The sequence below is a fragment of the Olea europaea genome, unplaced genomic scaffold, assembly GCF_002742605.1.
Source record: "Olea europaea var. sylvestris unplaced genomic scaffold, O_europaea_v1 scaffold893, whole genome shotgun sequence".
NCBI lineage: Eukaryota > Viridiplantae > Streptophyta > Magnoliopsida > Lamiales > Oleaceae > Olea > Olea europaea.
Window position 1 is genome coordinate 153514 of NW_019267399.1, and position 17057 is coordinate 170570.

The window sequence follows — 17057 nt, forward strand, 5'->3', positions numbered from 1 at the left end:
AGATATCATCGGTGAATTCGTTATCAAATTAGAAATTTTGAACTATAGATTCATACCGTCGCACGTAGATGGATTTCCGGCAAAATCCAATTACTATAGCATTATCATAACATGTAGAGCCAGAGAACGATCATTCAAATTGTTGTAGTGCTGAAGCACCGTACTCGAAGGTACCATTTCATTTAAATATTTATCGAAAAATCAGATTTGAAAGCGAATGAACACTTGCACCTCTACCTACCTTGAATTTTATTGGATAAAAGAACAAGATGTATAGAAAGCCTTCCTTCTTCTCACCCTTGTTATTCCTTAAACTTGATATGAATTTTATTTTATTTTTTTTGAGAGAAAATGAGATGAAATTCGGATTTGAAGAGTGTAGTGAAAAAGTGACCTTCCACTTCTATAACCTTTCCTTTTAATGAAAAATTAAGTGGGGGAGTTGTATTATCATTAAATTTATTAAATTTAGTCTTTAACTAAGAATTTGAAGAGTCTCTAAACCATAAAAATAATTCATATGAAAGTTTTATGAAAAACATCTACATGGTGATTCGAACCTGGGTTGCCTATGTGAAATACCATGTAGATGACCATTGTGGCAACCCAATTATTCATTAAATCTTTGTAATCAATTTTACTTAAACTTAATCTCTTAAATTACTGAGCTTTTAATTAACTTATGACTTGGGCTTTCATAATCTTACATGGGTTGAGCTTCCAAAGGTCGTTTCTAAAATGGTTAGGCTCGTGGTGCTAGATCTTCACAAAATATTAGCATAAATCCATTTTATTTTTCTCGGGTACTACATTTCCAATCTAATTGAAACTTGACAACAATGCATGTGTCAAACAACGTGTCAAAAATCAGTGTACAATAAGCAAAGTATAATCAGTAAGAACCTTGCTACATATACACTATGGTGTACACTATAGTTTACACTTTGCCTCGTGACATTACCCTACACGAATGTTTAAATTACAAATAGTTCTCCCATCCAATTGAAACTTCACAACAATGCAAGCGTCAAACAACGTATCAAAAATAAGTGTACAAATAGTAAAGTTCAATCGACAAGAACCTTGCCACACGTGTACTATGGTGCACACTTTAGTTTACACTTTGCCACGTGGCATTATCCTGCTCGACATTTTAGATTTCTAGCAGTTTTCCACATCCAATTAACACTTGACAACAATGCAACTGTCAAACAACATGTCGAGAATCAGTGTACAAATAGCAAAGTTCAATCGGTAAGGACCTTATAACATGTACACTATGGTGTACACTTTGCCACGTGACATTAACCTATAGGACAGTTTAAATTTTAAATAGTTTTTCCATCCAATTGACAATTAACAACAATGCAAATGTCAAACAACGTGTCAAAAATCAGTGTACAAATAGCAAAGTTCAATCGATAAGAACCTTGCAACATGTACACTATGATGGACACTTTAGTTTTTACATTGCCACGTGACCTTACCCTGTTGGACAATTTAAATTTCAAACAATTTTCCCATCTAATTGACACTTGACAATAATGCAAGTGTCAAACAACTTGTTAAAAATCAGTGTACAAATAGAAGAGTTCAATTGATAAGAACCTTGCTACACGTGCACTATGGTGCACACTTTTGTTTACACTTTGCTACGTGACGTTATCCCCTTTGACACTTTAAATTTCAAACAGCTTTCGCATCCAATTGACACTTGACAACAATGCTATTGTGAAACAACGTGTCAAAAATTAGTGTACAAATAGCCAACTTCAATCGATAAGAACCTTGCTACATGTCCACTACGGTGTACACTTTAGTTTACACATTGCCACGTGACATTACCCGGTTGGAAAATTTAAATTTCAAATAGTTTTCTAATTTAATTGACACGTGACAACAATGCAAGTTTCAAACGTGTCCGAAATCAGTACCCAAATAGCAATGTTCAATCTGTAAGAATCTTGCTACATATACACTATGGTATACACTTTAATTTATACTTTACCACGTGACATTACCTTTATAGACAGTTCAAATTTCAAACAGTTTTCCAATCCAGTTGACACTTGACAACAATGTAAGTGTCAAACAACGTGTTAAAACTCAGTACAGAAATAGCACTGTTTAATCGATAAGAACCTTGCTACATATACTCTATGGTGTATACTTTAGTTTACACTTTGCCACGTGACATTACCCTGCTGGACAGTTTAAATTTCAAACAGTTTTTCCATCCAATTGATATGTGACAACAATGCAAGTGTCAAACAACGTGTCGAAAATCAGTGTACAAATAGAAAAGTTCAATTGGTAAGGATCTCGCTACACGTACACTATGGTTTCACTTTAGTTTACACATTGCCACCACACCTTACCCTGTTGGACAATTTAAATTTCTAACAGTTTTTCCATCCAACTGACACTTGACAACAATGCAAGTGCCAAACAACGTGTCAAAAATCAGTGTACAAAAAGAAAAGTTCAATCGATAAGAACCTTGCTACACATACACTATGGTGTACACTTTAGTTTACGCTTTCCCGCGTGACATTACCCTGCTGGACAGTTAAAATTTCAAACAATTTTCCCATCCAATTGACACATGACAACAATGCAAGTGTCAAACAACATGTCAAAAATCAGTGTGCAAATAGCAAAGTTCAATTAGTAAGGAACTCGCTACATGTACACTTTGGTTTGCACTTTAGTTTACACTTTACCGCGTGACATTACCCTGTTGGACAGTTTAAATTTGAAATAGTTTTCCCATCAAATTTTCACTTGACAACAATGGAAGTCTCAAACAACATGTCGAAAATCAGTGTCCAAATAGCAAAGTTCAATCCGTAAGAACCTTGCTACATGTAGACTTTAGTTTACACTTTGCCACGTGACATTACCCTGTTGGACAGTTTAAATTTCCTACAATTTTCACATCTAATTGACACTTGACAACAATGCAAGTGTCAAACAACGTGTTGAAAATCAGTGTACAAATAGCAAAGTACAATCAGCAAGGACCTTGTTACGTATATACTATGGTGTACACTTTAGTTTACACTTTGCCGTGTGACATTACCCTGACGAACGATTTAAATTTCAAACAGTTTTTCCATTTAATTGACACTTGACAATAATCCAAGTGTCAAACAACGTGTCAAAAATCAGTGTACAAATAGCAACGTTCAATCGGTAAGGACCTTGTTACTTGTACACTTTGGTGTACACTTTAGTTTACACTTTGCCACGTGACATTACCCTGTACGACAGTTTAAATTCCAACTAGGTTCCCATCCAATTGGCACTTGACCGCAATGCAAGTCTCAAACGACGTGTCAAATTTCATGGCACAAATAGCAAAGTTCAATCGATAAGAACCTTGCTACATGTACTCTATGGTGTACACTTTAGTTTACACTTTGCCGCTCGACATTACCCTATTGGACAGTTAAAATTTCCAACAGTTTCCCATCTAATTGACACTTGACAACAATGTAAGTGTCAAACAACGTTTCAAAAATGAGTGTACAAATAGCAAAGTTCAATTGGTAAGGACCTTGTTACATGTACACTATGGTGTACACTTTAGTTTACACTTTGACATGTCACATTACCCTGTTGGACAGTTTGAATTTTGAACAATTTTCCATCCAATTGACACTTGACAACAATGCAAGCCTCAAACAACATGTCAATATTCAGTGTACAAATAGCAATGTTCATTCAATAAGAACATTGCGACATGTATACTCTGGTGTACACATTAGTTTACACTTTATCGCGTGACATTACCCTGATGGACAGTTTAAATTTCAAACAGTTTTCCCGTTTAATTAACACTTAACAACAATGCAAGTGTCAAACAACATGTCGAAAGTCAGAGTACAAATAGCAAAGTTCAATCGATAAGGACCTTGTTACATGTATACTATGGTGTACACTTTAGTTTACACTTGGACACGTCACATTACCCTGTCAGACAGTTTAAATTTCAAACAGTTTTCCCATTGAATTGACGCCTGACAATAATGCAAGTGTCAAACAACGTGTCGAAAATTAGTGTACAATTAGCAAAGTTCAATCGGTAAGGATCTTGTTACATGTACACTATGGTGTACACTTTAGTTTACACTTTGACACGTCTCATTACCCTATAGGACAGTTTAAATTTCAAACAGTTTCCCATCCAATTGACACTTGACAATAATGCAAGTCTCAAACAACCTGTCAATATTCAGTGTTTAAATAGCAAAGTTCAATCGATAAGAACCTTGCGACATGTACACTATGGTGTACACTTTGCCGTGTGACATTACCCTGATGGACAATTTAAATTTCAAACAATTTTCTCATCCAATTAACACTTGACCACAATGTAAGTGTTAAACAATGTGTCAAAAATCTGTGAACAAATAGCGAAGTTGAATCGGTAAGAACCTTGCTACATGTACACTATGGTGTACACTTTAGTTTACCCTTTGCCACGTGACATTACCCTATTGGACAGTTTAAATTTTCAATAGTTTTCCCATCCAATCGACACTTGACAACAATGCAAGTGTTAAACATCGTGCCAAAAATTAGTGTACAAATAGCAAAGTTCAATCGGTAAGGATCTTGTTACATGTACACTACGGTGTACACTTTAGTTTACACTTTGCCACGTGACATTACCCTGTAGGACAGTTTAAATTTCAAACAGTTCTACCATCCAATTGACACATGACAACAATGCAAGTGTCAAACAACGTGTCAAAAATCATTGTACAAATAGCAAATTTCAATCAGTAAGAACATTGCTACATTTACACTATGGAGTACACCTTAGTTTACAATTTCCCACATGACAATACCCTGTTGGACAGTTTAAGTTTCCAACAGTTTTCTCATCCAATTGACACTTGAAAATATTGCAAGTGCAAATAACGTGTCAAAAATCAGTGTATAAATAACAATGTTCAATCGGTAGGAACCTTGCTACATGTACACTATGGTGTACACTTTAGTTTACACTTTGCCACGTGACATTACCCTGTTGTACAGCTTAAATTTCAAACAATTTCCCATCCGATTGACACATGACAACAATGCAAGTGTCAAACAACGTGTCAAAAATTAGTGTACAAATAGCAAAGTCCAATCGGTAAGGACCTCGCTACATGTACACTATGGTTTACACTTTGCCACGTGACCTTACCTTGTTGGACAGTTTAAATTTCAAATAGTTTTCCGATCCAATAGACACTTGAAAACAATACAAGTGTAAAACAACGTGTTAAAAATTAGCGTCGAAATAGCAAAGTTCAATCGGTAAGAACCTCGCTACATGTACACTATGGTTTACACTTTTCCACGTGATATTACACTGCTGGACAGTTTAGATTTCAAACAGTTTTCCCATCTAATAGACACTTGACAACAATACAAGTGTCAAACAACATGCCAAAAATTAGTGTACCGATAGCAAAGTTCAATCGGTAAGGTCCTTGCCACATGTACACTTTGGTGTACACTTTAGTTTACACTTTGCGACGTGACATTATCTTATTGGAGAGTTTTAATTTCTAACAGTTTTCCCATCCAATTGACACTTGACAACAATGTACATGTCAAACAAGGTGTCGAAAATTAGTGTACAAATAGTAAAGTTCAATCGGTAAGGACCTCGCTACATGTACACTATGGTGTGCACTTAAGTTTACACTTTGCCACTTAACATTACCCTGTAGGACAGCTTAAATTTCAAATAGTTTTCCAATCCAATTGACAATTGACAACAATGCAAGTGTCAAACAACGCGTTTAAATTTAGTGTACAAATAGGAAAGTTCAATCGGTAAGAACGTTGCTACATGTACACTACGGTTTACACTTTCGTTTACACTTTGCCAAGTGGCCTTACCCTGTAGGACAGTTTAAATTTCTTAGAGTTCTCTCATCCAATTGACACTAGACAACAATGCTAGTATCAAACAAAGTGCTAAAAATCTGTGTACAAATAGCAAAGTTCAATCGGTAAGAATCTTGCTACATATACACTATTGCATACTCCTTGGTTTACACTTTCCCATGTGACATTACCCTGTAGGATAGTTTAAATTTCAAAATTTTTCCCATCAAATTGACTCTTGAAAACAATGAAATTGTATAACAACGTGCCAAAAATCGGTGTACAAATAGCAAAGTTCAATCGCTAAGAACCTTGTTACATAGACACTATAGTGTATACATTAATTTACACTTTATCACGTGACATTATCCTGTTGGGCAGTTTGAATTTTTAATAGTTTTCCCATCCAATTAACACTTGACAACGATGCAAATGTTAAACAACGTGTTAAAAATCAGTGTACAAATAGCAAAGTTCAATTTGTAAGAACCTTGCTACATGTACACTATGGTGTGGACTTTAGTTTACACTTTGCCACGTGACATTACCCTGTTGAACGGTTTAAATTTCCAACAGTTTTCCCATCCAATTAACACTTGACAACAATGCAAGTGTTAAATATCGTGTCAAAAATCATTATAAAAGTAGCAAAGTTCAATCGGTAAGGACCTTGTTACATGCACACTACGGTGTACACTTTACTTTACACTATGCGACGTGACATTACCCTGTTGGATAGTTTAAATTTTCAACAGTTTTTCCATCCAATTGATAGTTGACAACAATGTAAATATCAAACAACGTGTCGAAGATTAGTGTACAAATAGCAAAGTTCAATCGGTAAGGACCTTGTTACATGTACACTATGGTGTTCACTTTAGTTTACACTTTGGCACATGACATTACCCTATAGGACAGCTTAAATTTCAAACAGTTCTTCCATCCAATTGACAAATGACAACAATGCAAGTGTCAAACAACGTGTCAAAAATTAGTGTACAAATAGCAAATTTCAATCGGTAAGAACCTTGTTCCATGTATATTATGGTGTACACTTTAGTTTACAATTTGCCACATGACAATACCCTGTTGGACAGTTTAAATTTCAAACAGTTTTCTCATTCAATTGACACTTGAAAATATTGCAAGTGCAAACAACGTGTCAAAAATTAGTGTACAAATAGCAAAGTTCAATCGGTAAGAACCTTGTTACATGTACACTATGGTGTTCACTTTAGTTTACACTTCGCCACGTGACATTGCCCTGCTGTGCAATTTAAATTTCAAACAATTTTTCAATCCAATTAACACATGACAACAATGCAAGTGTCAAACAACGTGTCAAAAATTAGTGTACAAATAGCAAAGTTCAATCGGTAAGGACCTTGTTACAAGTACACTATGGTGTACACTTTAGTTTACACTTTGTCACGTGAAATTATGTTGTTGGACAGTTTTGATTTCAAACAGTTCAATTGACACTTGACAACAATGGAAGTCTCAAACAACGTGTTAAAATTCAGTGCACGAACAACAAAGTTCAATCGATAAGAACCTTGCGACATGTAAACTATGGTGTACACTTTTCTTTAAACTTTGGTGCGTGACATTACCCTGATGGACAGTTTAAATTTCCAATAGTTTTCCCATCTAATTAACACTTGGCAACAATGCAAGTGTCAAACAACGTGTCAAAATCAGTGTAAAAGTAGCAAAGTTCAATCGGTAAGGACCTTGTTACACGTACACTATGGTGTACACTTTAGTTTACACTTTGCCAAGTGACATTCCCCTGTTGACAGTTTAAATTTCCAATAGTTTTTCCATCCAATTGATACTTGACAACAATGCGAGTGTTAAACATCGTGTCAAAAATCATTGTACAAGTAGCAAAGTTCAATCGGTAAGGACCTTGTTACACGTACACTATGGTGTACACTTTAGTTTACACTTTGTCACATGAAATTATGTTGTTGGACAGTTTTGATTTCAAACAGTTCAATTGACACTTGACAACAATGGAAGTCTCAAACAACGTGTTAAAATTCAGTGCACGAACAATAAAGTTCAATCGATAAGAACCTTGCGACATGTAAACTATGGTGTACACTTTTCTTTAAACTTTGGTGCGTGACATTACCCTGATGGACAGTTTAAATTTCCAATAGTTTTCCCATCTAATTAACACTTGGCAACAATGCAAGTGTCAAACAACGTGTCAAAAATCAGTGTAAAAGTAGCAAGGTTCAATCGGTAAAAACCTTGCTACATGTACACTATGGTGTGTACTTTAGTTTACACTTTGCCACATGACATTACCCTGTTGGACAGTTTAAATTTCCAATAGTTTTTCCATCCAATTGATACTTGACAACAATGCAAGTGTTAAACATCGTGTCAAAAATCATTGTACAAGTAGCAAAGTTCAATCGGTAAGGACCTTGTTACACGTACACTATGGTGTACACTTTAGTTTACACATTACGACGTGACACTATCCTATTGGACAGTTTAAATTTCTAGCAGTTTTTCCATCCAATTAAAGCTTGACAACTATGTAAGTGTGAAATAATGTGTCGAAAATCAGTGTACAAATAGCAAAGGTAAATCGGTAAGAACCTCGCTACATGTACACTGTGGTGTACACTTTAGTTTACACTTTGCCACTTGACATTACCCTGTGGGACAGCTTAAATTTCTAATAGTTTTTCCATCCAATTGACACTTGACAACAATGCAAGTGTCAAACAACGCGTTTAAAATCAATGTACAAATAGGAAAGTTCAATCGGTAAGAACATTGCTACATGTACACTATGGTTTACACTTTAGTTTACACTTTGCCACGTGGCCTTACCCTATTGGACAGTTTAAATTTCTAAGAGTTCCCCATCCAATTGACACTTGACAACAATGCGAGTGTCAAATAATGTGTAAAAAATCAGTGTACAAATAGTAAAGTTCAATCGGTAAGAACCTTGCTACATATACACTATTGCGTACCCTTTGGTTTACACTTTCCCATGTGACATTACCCTGTAGGATAGTTTAAATTTCAAACACTTTTCCCATCAAATTGACTCTTGAAACATTGAAATTGTAAAACAACGAGTCAGAAATCGGTGTACAAATTGCAAAGTTCAATCGGTAAGAACCTTGTTACATATACACTATGGTGTACACATTAATTTATACTTTGTCACGTGACATTACCTTGTTGGACAGTTTGAATTTTTAATAGTTTTCCCATCCAATTGGCATTTGAAAATAATGCAAGTGTCAAACAACGTGTCAAAACTCTGTGCACAAATAGCAAAGCTCAATTGGTAAGAACCTTGCTACTTATACACTATGATGTACACTTTAGTTTACACTTGGCCACGTGACATTACCCTATTAGATAGCTTAAATTTATAATAGTTTTCCCATCTAATTGACCCTTGGCAACAGTGCAAGTGTCAAACAATGTGTCAAAAATCAGTGTACAAATATTAAAGTTTAATCGGTAAGGACCTTGCTACATGTACACTATGATGTACACTTTAGTTTACACTTTGCCACGTGACATTACCCTGATGGATAGTTAAAATTTCAAATAGTTTTCCAATCCAATTGACACAGGACAACAATGCAAACGTCAAACAACGTGTCATAAATCAGTTTACAAATTGAAAAGTTCTATCGGTAAGATCCTTGCTACGTATACCTTATGGTGTACACTATAGTTTACACTTTGTCACGTGATATTATGCTGTTGGACTGTTTAAATTTCAAACAATTTTCCCATCCAATTGACACTTGACAACAATGCAAGTGTCAAACAACGTGTCGAAAATCAATGTACAAATTGCAAAGTTCAATCTGTAAGAACCTTGCTACATGTACACTATGGTGTACACTTTAGTTTACACTTTGTCACGTGACATTACCCAGTTGGATAGTTTGAATTTCCAACAATTTTCCCATCTAATTGACACTTGATAACAATGCAAGTGTCAAACAACGTGTCGAAAATCAGTGTACAAATAGTAAACTTCAGTCGATAAGGACTTTGTTACATGTACACTATGGTGTACACTTTAGTTTACACTTTGCCACATGAAATTATCTTGTAGGACAGTTTAACTTTCAAACAGTTTCCCATCCAATTGACACTTGACAATAATGGAAGTCTCAAACAACGTGTTAAAATTCAGTGCGCAAACAACAAAGTTCAATTGATAAGAACCTTGCGACATGTAAACTATGGTGTACACTTTTATTTACACTTTGCCGCGTGACATTACCCTGATAGACAGTTTAAATTTACAACAATTTTCCCATCCAATTAACACTTGACAACAATGCAAGTGTCAAACAACGTGTAAAAAATTAGTGTACAAATAGCAAAGTTCAATTGGTAAAGACCTCGCTACATGTACATTATGGTGTGCACTTTAGTTTACACTTTGCCACTTGACATTACCCTGTGGGACAGCTTAAATTTCTAACAGTTTTCCCATCCAATTGATACTTGACAACGATCCAAGTGTCAAACAATGCATTTAAAATTAGTGTACAAATAGGAAAGTTCAATCGGTAAGAACATTGCTACATGTACACTATAGTTTACACTTTGCCACGTGGCCTTACCCTGTTGGACAGTTTAAATTTCTAAGAGTTCCCCATCCAATTGACACTAGACAACAATGCGAGTGTCAAACAACGTGTAAAAAATCAGTGTACAAATAGCAAAGTTCAATCAGTAAGAACCTTGCTACATATACACTCTTGCGTACTCTTTAGTTTACACTTTCCCACCTAACATTACCCTGTATGATAGTTTAAATTTCAAACAGTTTTCCCATCAAATTGACTCTTGAAAACAATGAAATTGTAAAACAACGTGTCAGAAATTGCTGCACAAATAGCAAAGTTCAATCGGTAAGAACCTTACTACATGTACACAATGGTGTACACTTTAGTTTACAATTTGCCACATGACAATACCCTGTTAGACAGTTTAAATTTCCAACAGTTTTTTCATCGAATTGACACTTGAAAATATTGCAAGTGCAAACAACATGTCAAAAATCAGCGTACAAATAGCAAAGTTCAATCGGTAAGAACCTTGCTACATGTACATTATGATGTACACTTTAGTTTACACATTACCATGTGACATTACCCTACTAGACAGTTTAAATTTCCAACAGTTTTCCCATTTAATTGACACTTGATAACATTGCATGTGTCAAACAATGTGTCAAAAATCAGTGTACAAATAGCAAAGTTCAATCGGTAAGGACCTTGTTACATGTACACTATGGTTCACACTTTAGTTTACACATTGTCACGTGAAATTATTTTGTTGGACAATTTAAATTTCAGATGGTTTTCCCATCCAATTGACACACGACAACAATGCAAGTGTCAGACGACGTGTCAAAAATCGGTGTAAAATAGCAAACTTCAATCGGTAAGAACCTTGTTACATATACACTATGGTGTACACTATAGTTTACACTTTGTCATGTGACATTACCCTGCTGGACAGTTCAAATTTCAAATAGTTTTCCCATCCAATTGACACTTGACAACAATGCAAGTGTCAAACAACATATGAAAAATCATTGTACCACTAGCAAAGTTCAATTGGTAATGACCTGGCTACATGTACACTATGGTGTACACTTTAGTTTACACACTACGATGTGACACTATCCTGTTGGATAGTTTAAATTTCTAACAGTTTTTCCATCCAATTAAAGCTTGACAACAATGCAAGTGTGAAATAACATGTCAAAAATCAGTGTACAAATAGCAAAGGTCAGTCGATAAGGACCTCGCTACATGTACACCATGGTGCACACTTTAGTTCACACTTTTCCACTTGACATTACCTAGTAGGAGAGCTTAAATTTCAAACAGTTTTCCCATCCAATTGACACTTGACAACAATACAAGTGTCAAACCAAGTGTTAAAAATCAGTGTACAAATAGGAAAGTTCAATCGGTAAGAACCATGTTACATATGCACTATGGTGTACACTTCAGTTTGCACTTTACAAAGTGACATTACCCTGTTGGACAGTATAAATTTTCAACTATTTTTCCATCCAATTGACACTTGACAACTTTGAAAGTGTTAAACATCGTGTCAAAAATCAGTGTACAAATAGAAAAGTTCAATCGGTAAGAACCTTACTACATATACACTATCGTGTACACTTTAGTTTACACTTTGCTATGTGACATTACCCTGTTGGACAGCTTAAATTTCAAACAATTTTTCCATCTAATTGACACTTGACAACAGTGTAAGTCTCAAACAACGTGTCAAAAATCAAAGTACAAGTATCAAAGTTCAATCGGTAAGAACCTTATGACATGTACACTCTAGTGTGCACTTTAGTTTACACTTTGCCACGTGACATTGCCCTGCTGGACAGTTGAAATTTCAAAAAGTTTTCCTATCCAATTAACACTTTGCCAACATGCGAGTGTCAAACAACGTGTCAAAAATCATTTTACAAATAGCAAAGTTCAATCGGTAAAGACCTCGCTACATGTACACTATGGTGTACACTTTTGTTTACACTTCGTCACTTGACATTACCGTGTCGAATAGTTTAAATTTCCAACCATTTTCCCATTCAATTAACACTTGACAATAATGCAAGTGTCAAACAACATGTTGAAAATCAGTGTATAAATAGCAAAGTTCAATCGGTAAAGACCTTGTTACTTGTACACTATGGTGTACACTTTAGTTTTCACTTTGCCACGTGACATTACCATGTAGGACAGTTTAAATTTCAAACAGTTTTTCCATCCAATTGACACTTGACGGCAATGTAAGTGTCAAACAACATGTCGAAAATCAGCGTACAAATAGCAAAGTTCAATCGGTAAGAACCTTGCTACATGTACATTATGGTGTACACTTTAGTTTACACATTACCATGTGACATTACCCAACAGGACAGTTTAAATTTCCAACAGTTTTCCCATTTAATTGACACTTGATAGCATTGCATGTGTCAAACAACGTGTCAAAAATTAGTGTACAAATAGCAAAGTTCAATCGGTAAGAACCTTGCTGCATGTACACTATAGTGTACACTTTAGTTTATACTTTGTCACGTGACATTACCCTTTTGGACAGTTTAACTTTCTAATAGTTTTCCCATCCAATTGACACTTGACAACAACGCAAGTATCAAAAATGAGCTTACAAATAGCAAAGTTCAGTCGGTAAGGACCTTGCTACATGTACTTGTGGTGTACACTTTAGTTTACACTTTGTCACATGGCATTAACCTGTTGGATAGTTTGACTTTCAAACAGTTTTCTAATCTAATTAACACTTGACAACAATCCAACTGTCAAACAACGTGTCAAAAATTGGTGCACAAATAGTAAAATTCAATCGGTAAGAACCTTACTACATTTACACTATGGTGTACACACTTTAGTTTACACTTTTCCATGTGATATTACCCTGTAGGGTAGTATAAATTTCAAAAAGGTTTCCCATCCAATGAACACCTAACAACATTGTAATTGTCAAACAACGTGTCAAAAATCAGGGTACAAATAGCAAAGTTCAATCGATAAGAACCTTGCTACAAATACACTATGGTGTAAACTTTAGTTTACACTTTGTCACGTGACATTACCCTGTTGGACAGTTTAAATTTCAAACAATTTTCTCATCCAATTAACACTTTACAGCAATGCAACTGTCAAATAACGTGTCAAAAATCAGTGTACAAATAGCAAAGTTTAATCGGTAAAGACCTTGCTACATGTACACTATGGTGTACACTTTAGTTTACACTTTGCCATGTGACATTACCCTGTTGGAAAGTTCAAATTTCAAACAATTTTCCAATCCAATTGACACGTGACAACAATGCAAGTGTCAAATGTGTCAAAATCAGTGTTCAAGTAGGAAAGTTCAATCGGTGAGAACCTTGCTACATGTACACAATGGTTCACACTTTAGTTTACACTTTGCCACCTGGCCTTACCCTGTTGGACAGTTTAAATTTCTAAGAGTTTTCCCATCTAATTGACACTTGACAATAATGCGAGTGTCAAACAACGTGTCAAAAATCAGTGCACAAATAGCAAAGTTCGATCGGTAAGAACTTTGCAACATATACATTATGGTGTATACTTTAGTTTACACTTACCCACGCGACATTACCTTATAGGATAGTTTAAATTTCAAACTGTGTTCCCATCAAATTGACACTTGAAAACAATGCAATTGTAAAACAACGTGTCAAAAATCGGTGTACAAGTAGCAAAGTTCAATCAGTAAGAACCATGCTACATATACACTATGGTGTACACTTTAGTTTATACATTTTCATGTGACATGGACAGTTTGATATTCTAACAATTTTCCCGTCCAATTGACACTTGACAACAATGCAAGTGTTAAACAACGTGTCAAAAATCAGTGCACAAATAGCAAAGTTCAATCGGTAAGAACCTTACTACTTATACACTATGATATACACTTTAGTTTACACTTTGCCACGTGATATTTCCCTATCAGACAGTTTAAACTTATAACAGTTTTCCCATCCAATTGACCCTTAACAACATTGCAAGTGTCAAGCAACGTGTAAAAAATTAATGTACAAATAGTAAAGTTCAATCGGTAAGGACCTTGCTACATGTACACTATGATGTACACTTTAGTTTACACATTGTCACGTGACATTACCCTGATGAACAGTTTAAATTTCAAACATTTTTCCAATCCAATTGACACTTGAAAACAATGCAAGCGTCATACAACGTGTCAAAAATCAGTGCACAACTTGCAAAGTTCTATCAGTAAGATCCTTGCTACATATACGCTATAGTATACTCTTTAGTTTCCACTTTACCACATGACATTAAGCTATTTGACTGCTTAAATTTCAAACAATTTTCCCTTCCAATTGACACTTGACAATAATACAAGAGTCGAACAACATGTCAAAAATCAGTGTACAAATTGTAAAGCACAATCGATAAGAACCTTGCTACTTGTACACTATGCTATACACTTTAGTTTACACTTTGCCACGTGACATTACCCTATAGGACAGTTTAAATTTTAAATAGTTTCACATCCAGAAGACACTTGACAACAATATAAGTCTCAAACAATGTGTCAAAATTCAGTGTACAAATATCAAAGTTCAATCGATAAGAACCTTGTGATATGTACACTATGGTGTACTCTTTAGTTTACACTTTGCTTCGTGACAATTCCCTGATAGACAGCTTAATTTCAAACAATTTTCCCATCCAGTTAACACTTGACAACAATGTAATTGTCAAACAACATGTCAAAAATCAGTTTACAAATAGCCAAGTTCAATCGGTAAGAACCTTGCTACATGTACACTATGATGTGTACTTTAGTTTACACTTTCCTTCCCATGTGACATTACCCTGTTGGACAGTTTAAACTTCCAACATTTTTCCCATCCTATTGACAGTTGACAACAATGGAAGCATCAAACAACGTGTCAAGAATTAGTGTACAAATAGCGAAGTTCAATCGGTTAGGACCTTGTTACATGTACACTATGATTTACACTTTCCCACGTGACATTACCCTGTAGGGAAGTTTAAATTTCAAACAATTTTTCAATCTAATTGACACATGACAACAATGTAAGTGTCAAACAATGTGTCAAAAATCAATGTAGAAATAGCAAATCTCAATTGGTAAGAACCTTGCTACATGTACACTATGATGTATACTTGAGTTTAGACTTTGCCACGTGACAATACCCTGTTAGACAGTTTAAATTTCCAGCAGTTTTCCCATCTAGTTGACACTTGAAAATATTGCCAGCGTCAAACAACATGTCAAAAATCAGTGTACAAATAGCAAAGTTCAATCGGTAAGAACCTTGCCACATGTACACTATGGTGTACACTTTAGTTTACACTTTGCCACGTGACATAACCTACTGGACAGTTTAAATTTCAAACAACTTTCCCATCCAATTGACACATGATAATAATACAAGTGTCAAACAACGTGTCAAAACTTAGTGTACAAATAGCAAAGTTCAGTTGGCAAGAACCTCGCTACACGTACACTATCCTTTACACTTTAGTTTACACTTTGCCACGGACCTTACCCTGTCGGACAGCATAACTTTCAAATAGTTCTCCCATCCAATAGACACTTGACGATAATGCAAGTGTCAAACAACGTGTCAAGAATCTGTGTACCAATAGCAAAGTTCAATCGGTAAGGACCTTGTTAAATGTACACTATGGTGTACACTTTAGTTTACACTTTGCGACGTGACATTATCCTGTTAGACAATTTAAATTTTTAATGGTTTTCCCCTCCAATTGACACTTGACAACAATGTAAGTGTCAAACAACCTATCGAAAATCAGTGTACAAATATCAAAGTTCAATTGGTAAGGACTTCACTACATGTACACTTTGGTGTGCACTTTAGTTTACACTTTACCACTTGACATTGTGCTATAGGACAGCTTAAATTTCAAGCAGTTTTCCTATCCAATTAACACTTGATAACAATGTAAGTGCCAAACAACGTGTCAAAAACTAGTATACAAATAAGGAAGTTCAATAGGTATGAACCTTGCCACATGTACTCTACGATTTACACTTTAGTTTACACTTTTCCACGTGGCCTTACCCTGTTGGACAGTTTAAATTAAATAGTTTTCCCATCTAATTAACACTTGAAAATAATGCGAGTGTCAAACAACGTGCCAAAAATCAGTGTACAAAGGGCAAAGTTCAATAGGTAAGAACCTTGCTACATATACACTATGGTGTAAACATTAGTTTACACTTTCCCATGTGACATTACCCTGTAGGATAGTTTAAATTTCAAACAGTTTTCCCATCAAATTGACACTTGAAAACAATGTAAAACAATGTGTCAAAAATCGGTGTACAAATAGCAAAGTTCAATCCGTAAGAACCTTGCTACATATACCCTATGGTGTACACTTTACCACGTGACATTACCCTGTTGGACAGTTTGAATTTCTAATAGTTTTCCCTTCCAATTGACACTTGACAGTAAGTCAAGTGACAAACAACGTGTCAAAAATCAGTGTACAAATAGAAAGTTCAATCAGTAAGAACCTTACTACATGTACACTACACTGTGATGT